Genomic DNA, 6,752 nt, shown 5'->3' with positions numbered 1-6,752 from the left:
CCTGCATGCGTGTCGTGGAGAACTGGGCCCCATAATGGCCCAGGTCAACCATGGGTGGCCGGCCCCTCAGTGCATGTGAATCAATGAGAGAGTGAAGGCCAACGTTGAAAACAAGTGAAGCTCAGTGGAACGGCACAGAATGGAACCTGGTGGAAGAGTGTGTCCCACGCGGTAAAGGTGAGATTGTGGAAGTCTGAGTTAGTGTCTGTGTGCGGTGAGGCACATTCTAATGCATTTATTGTCAAGAGTGCTCATAACCCCCAGAACCTGAGGGTTGTAGGATACATGGCAAAGAGATGACCCCAGCTTCGCCTGGGCCTTGTTAATTGCCTGTAGCTTCTGTACAAATGTTCTCCCCTCTAGGTATCCTCTATCCCAGTGGTCGGCATACTACGGCTCTCGAGCCACATGTGGCTCTTTGGCCCCTTGAATGTGGCTCTTCCAAAAAATACCACAGCCTGGGTGAGTCTATTTTGAAGAAGTGGCGTTAGAAGAAGTTTAAGTTTAAAAAATTTAGCTCTCAAAAGAAATTTCAATCATTGTACTGTTGATATTTGGCTCTGTTGACTAATGAGTTTGCTGACCACTGCTCTATCCCATCACTCCTTTTACAGCCTCCACAGATTGTCAATATCTGAAATCAGAGGGGGAAGGTGGATAATTGGATGCACTTGCCCATGATGCACAGGTGTGGGCTTTAGGTATGCCTGTACTATGACCTGCAGATGGTGCAGTCTGAAACAGGGTGACAAGAAAGAGTCCACGGGAAATGAGTCAGGAGGGCCAAGAGGTGCGGGCCCCACAGGGCAGGAAGGCCTTTCTGTGTTGGCACCTGGGGCTATTTGGGAACATTCTGGAAACTCTCCAAAGCAGAGTTAAGATTCCTTTTCCTCTCTGGTGCGTCAGTATGTTACATCACCTATATTACAATAGTTTGCATATTTTATGAACAATCTGCAATACAACACCTTGTATATTGTATCACATTGTATTTGTTCAACAAATATTTTTTGAGAACCTAGTATATTCCAGGTGCTGTTCCAAGTGCTGGGGATACAGGCAGGTGCAATCTGATCAAGTCCTGGCCCTTCATGGGATTTATGTTCAAGTGCGAGAGATATAAAGGACAAGCAAACAAATGAATACACAAGGTAACTTCAGGTCTATATGTGCTCTCACCCACGGGACGTAAGAACAGCGAGGCAATAGTGTCTATCCTGCTGCTTCTCCAGCCCTGTGCTGGCTGAATGAATGCTTGGTAATCGAGGGTCCCACCTGTAACAATGCATTTTCATTTGCTAGAGCACTTCAGCAGGGAATGCCATAAACTGCCCGACTGGGAGCATCGCCCATGTTGACATCTCAATACCAGGCCATTGAAAAGCCATCAATTACCACACTTGGTGCTATAGGCTGGATCATTTTCTCACAGAAGGGTTAACACTATAGACTGGAATAACTATTAATTCTGATTGTCTTCTTCAGTTACTGAGCACTCTGACCAGGCAAATTGACGAAGTAACTTATATTATTTTATCCTTTCCTCCCGTGGTAGTGTGGCAGGCAGAATAATGCCCCTCCCCCACTCTCTGCCCTGAGATGCCAACATCCTAACCCCTAGCACCTATGGGTATGCTAGGTTACATGGCAAAGGGGAGCTAAGATTGCTGGTGGAATAAGGTTGTTAATCATTTAACCTGAAAGTCAGATTATTCTGGATTACCCAGGCTGGTCCAATGCAAACGCAAAAGTTCTTAAAAGTGGAACAGGGAGGCAGGAGAGGAGGTCAGAGTGACGCAATGTGAGAAGAACTTGACCTGCTGCTACTGGCTTTGAAGATGGAGAAAGAGGCCGCAAGCCAAGGAATACAGGTGGAAACGACAAGGAAATGGATTCTGCACTAGAGCCTCCAGATTAAGCATAGCCCTGCCAACTCCTGGATTTTATTATTTTTTTTCCCCTAGTAATAAAGTTTTTATTAAATAAAATATATTTTTTGTGCATTCTCCAAATAAATAAATTATATCCTCAAGTATAAAAAAGGTCTAATAAGATTGTTTATGAAAATTATTATTATTATTTTTTTTCAACTCCTGGATTTTAGCCCAGCGAGGCCTATGTTGGACTTCCATCAACAGAACTGTACAATAATAAAACTGTGTTAGTTAAGTCACTAAGTGGTGTTTTTTTTTTTGTTTTTGTTTTTTTGCAGTTAGAGAAAACTAATAGAGGTAGGTATCATTATCTCCCAACATATGGCAGAAAAGTCTGAGGCTCAGAGATGTTGAGGCACATTCTCAGAATCACACAGCCTGGTTTCAATGATGAGATCAAGACTTGAATTCAGGTCTATGTGACTACAACCTGATGTTTACACTCTTCTGCTAGGAATCTACATGATCAATTTACATTGATAAAGCTAATGACCATCTTTACCGATGCCTAACGAACCTAGCTCCCAGCTCCCAGCCTCTGGACCTCAGGCCTCCTCTGAAGCAATGGTCTGTTCTGTGCTGATAAATGCGATCCTCATGGGTGCACGTGGCACCGTGCTGCCAAGGTCTGTGGAAGCACATGCCATCACTAACTGAAATGTTAATAGAAGGTCTAAGAGCTTCCAGAGAGCCAGGTTAACAGAGGCCTTCTAAGAAGGGCACTGATACTCAGAGCAACGTGTCCGCTATGGAATGTATCACATTCTAGAAGTAAGAAGACGGTGGAGGTCAGCCAGAACAGTCTTGAATGTCTGAAAAGACCAGAGCAGAAAATATCCAGGAAAAATGTCAGTTAACAGGAAAGGGGAAATATTTGAAATAAGAAAAACTTTTGAGTTTGTATTTTGCTCTTCCTGTGTTCACCAAAGTGTCATGAAAGCAGGTAACATGTCACATGGGATTGTTTCTAGTAAGTAGGGGGTGACTTTAAGTTCACATGAGCCAGTAACTTGTTCTCAGCACAAGCCAGTTAGACCCTCTTAAGCCACAAGAGGTCAGGTAATCAAAACATAAATAAAAAAGCCCAGGCCCAAAGACAACCCCTTTCTTAGCCACCGGGAAACCCGTTAGACTCATTATGACCTCCTTCAAGTGTCTTGTCCAATGACCCAGGGTACAGATTGTGGGGACTGCCTGTTAAGTGAAAATACTCAGCTAGACTTGAAATATTTTCACAGAAACACGGGACTCCCAGTGTACATGGACGCAAGCTCCAGTGGGCCTGGAGGGGCTGGGGCCAGGCCTACAATTACTTGCTGTCAGCCTACAAGTTTTTTGTTTTTTAATTGCTTAAGGTATTACAAATAGTAGCACATGTGTCTCCTTTCTCACCACCACCCCCCCCCCCCACCGCCACTGACCTTCCCCCAGCCTCCCCTACCCCCTGGCATTTGCCCTCATCCCCCCTCTCAGTGTCTTGCGCCTATTGGTTGCGCTTATATGCATGCATACAAGTCCTTCGGTTGATCTCTTACCTCCCCAACCCTCCCCTGCCTTCCCACTGTAGTTTGACAGTCTGTTCAATGCTTCTTTGCCTCTATCTATTTTTGTTCAACAGTTTATAATGTTCTTTATATTCCACAAATGAGTGAGGTCATGTGGTATTTGAAGAGCATTCAGCCGAGTCCTCAAACTCAGTGAAGCCTCAGGCTCTGAGTCAAACATGTTAAGAAATCATTCTTCGTTCAACTGGACCTTTAGCAGTCTTAATAACTTAACTTCTTCAGTGAATTGGACCTGATTTTGCTGGCAAATTATTCTGAAAAAAGAAATCTATCCTTCTAACGATTAGGGACTCAGTGTCCCTATGGAAAGTCAAATCAAATGAAGCACTTGATAGTCTGGGTCTCTGTTGACTATGCCAGTGGGACAGACAAAACACACCTGGGTTAAATGCCTCAGAGCAGTCAGGTAGCAGACAAAGCACACCTGGGTTAAATGGCGCAGAGCAGAAAGGTAGCACCATTGAGGCTTTAGCAAGGTGGTTTAGAGCAAGGAGTTTTAGACACAAAAAGAACTGGATTTGAATGTGGGGGTCAACCCACTTCCAGTTCTAACCTTGAGCTAATAGGTTACCTAATCTTTAGGGATCTTAGTTTTCCCATCTGCTCAATGGGCATGTAGACACTATTTTATCTTGAATTTCCTGTGAGTATTAAATAGGAAAAGAGATAGAACTGTGATGCAGAGTAGATGCTAGGTAGGTAGTAGCAACTTCAAACTATTTTTATTAGTGGAGGTGATCACAAAGATTTTTTCATACTCTAACTTCTCTGAACTTTGGTTTTCTAAACTCTTATTTAGGGCTAATGCTAATACCTATCTCATATTGCTGTTGTGATTAAATGCAAAGTACTCAGTGGCAAGTACATTGCAAGTGCTCAGAAATGTTAGTTATTACTTTACAGTTATAAAAATTGCTATTTTGGGCACCTAGATAAAATCACATGGCATATTGAGGTTAAAGTCATATTTATATACTATGTTGACTGGGAGTTAGTGGAAAAAATCTCTTAGGACTAAAAACTAAAAAGGACTTACGTTCTAGTCTTTTTATTGGGATTGAATTGGTGAAGCTATTTCCCATAGCCAAAACTCAGTGAGGCAGACACTGTTGGATTCCCTTTTGCATCCTGACTCAGTGACTCCCAAATTCCAATACCTACCTGCTCCACTGCCTGAAGCTGTCTTGTCTGCTACAGCCACTGGTCCATGCAAAGGGCGGTCTGATCATCCCATCCCGACAGCAGCCATTGACTGACCGGAGTTTGTGGATAAACACTGCAGGTCCTTTGCCCTTGTTGGAGCTCACAGGGAGAGGTGTTCTGCTGTCTCCTCTTCTCCAGGGATTTGAGTCCCAGGTGCCCACAGCTGTAACCTTGCTCCCCTTCCTTCGTTCACATCCCAACCCCCTACTTCTACTTGAATTCTTGTCTGAGTCTACTTCGGGGGCAACTCAGTTTCAAAGAAGGACAATGACATCCACCTTTTACTGGGTTGTTGAGTAGATCATATGAAATCATAGGTGTTATGTATGACCTTTGGACACCAAACTACAAGTGCTACACATAAGTGAAGACGTATTCTTGTGCCAGGATCAAAGGTGTCCCTGCACCTATATTTAAGCCCTAAGAACCAGCCTAAGCTGATGGAGCCTCCATCCTAACTCAGGCTGCCGTGTCCTCATTCCAGGGCTCCTGCATGTCAGGCTGCAGCCATCCTCCTCCAGTCCCACAGCTTTCCTTCATGTCTTCCTGCTTATTTTATATCTTAGCATTTGTCACTGTTTGGATTTATCTTGTATTTTTACTGTCTCTATATGCCCTCTTCACAAGCACAGGGCTCATGTCTACCTTCTTCAAATCTATATCCCCAGCAGCCTAGAACAGAGCATGGCACAGAGTAGGTGCTCAATATACGGCTGTTGAATGAACTGATGGGTTCATTAATCCATTCTCAGCACCCCCACTTACAGGACATTGTAAATGTAGTACCGTATTTTCCGGCATATAAGACGACTTTTTAACCCAGGAAAATCTTCTATATGCCCAGTCGTCTTATACGCCGGAAAATACGGTACATAGAGTCTCATGAACCCTTCACTCAGCTACCCCCTGCGTTGACATATTATATAAATAAAGTGTGTCTGAGCCAGGACATCAATAGAGAGATCTTTTCAAACTGAAAATTAATTAAATCATGTCATTGTCCTGTTTATTTGCCTAGTGTATCCCCACTTTACTTCAAATAAAATTTGTTCCTTATGTCCTACAAGGCCCTTCATGACCTGGTTCTTCCAAACTCTAAGAGTTCTCCTGACTCTGCTTTACGTGGCGTGTCCCAGCCCCCCTAGTTTTGCTCTCGTTAGTCCTTTAAAGGTACTTGGTGGTCTCCCAATGTGCTTGGATGTGCTATTCTCTCTGCCTGAAATCTCCCATGACTGACTCCTCCTTCTGCAGGCCTCAGAGGGGCTTTCGTCAACCACCCTATTCCGCTCCGTCCCACCATTGTGCCTCATTTCTTTTCTTCACAGCAGTAATAGAAATGTATCCTTACATTCTTGTTCTGCTTACTTGTCTATTATGTGAGCCTTTCAAACTCGAGGATAAGGTCCAAGATGTCAGAGCTATTGTTCGTCTAGAAGTTTGATTTATAAAAATTCAAGCTTGTAGCTCATTAACAAACTAGCTGTTGTGGTAATAAATGAAGAAAGTTAAGATATGTAATACTTTAAACAATTTTAAAAAAGTTAAGATGTGTAAAAAAAAAAAAAATTCAAGCTTGTACCTCAACATTCAACAGCCAACCAGCGCGTGCAGAGGGCTGTAAAGTTCACCAATGTTCCCACACGTGCCCAGGTCAGTCTTTGTCAGACCCTATGATGTTGGATTTTTTGCATCTCCATTGTACAGACGAAGTGATCAAAGTCATGCTTGTTGATCGCTGCCATGGGTGATTTTGATGCCCTCGTTCCTTCCCTTCAGCCAGAATCTGATTTCACAGCTAAGTATAGTTCCTGCTCATGTCAACGGTGACCCCTTCATGCATGCACCTTCCAGGGCTCCCCCTTTCCTTCCTCAGGCCACTGTCCCTGGGGATGGGGGAGGGGCGGGCAGTGACAGCACTCATGCCCCTAACCCCAGCCCACTACCTAATAGCTGTTAGGGCTCAAGGCTTGTTTCTCTGAAATCACAGGAGCTGCTCAGTCTATGGGCAGGTGCAGCCTGCAATTGTGGGCAAGTTACCAACCCTGTGGGC

The sequence above is a fragment of the Eptesicus fuscus genome, chromosome 18 (assembly GCF_027574615.1).
Source record: "Eptesicus fuscus isolate TK198812 chromosome 18, DD_ASM_mEF_20220401, whole genome shotgun sequence".
In the NCBI taxonomy this organism is placed as follows: Eukaryota; Metazoa; Chordata; class Mammalia; order Chiroptera; family Vespertilionidae; genus Eptesicus; species Eptesicus fuscus.
This window is presented reverse-complemented; position numbering follows the sequence as displayed.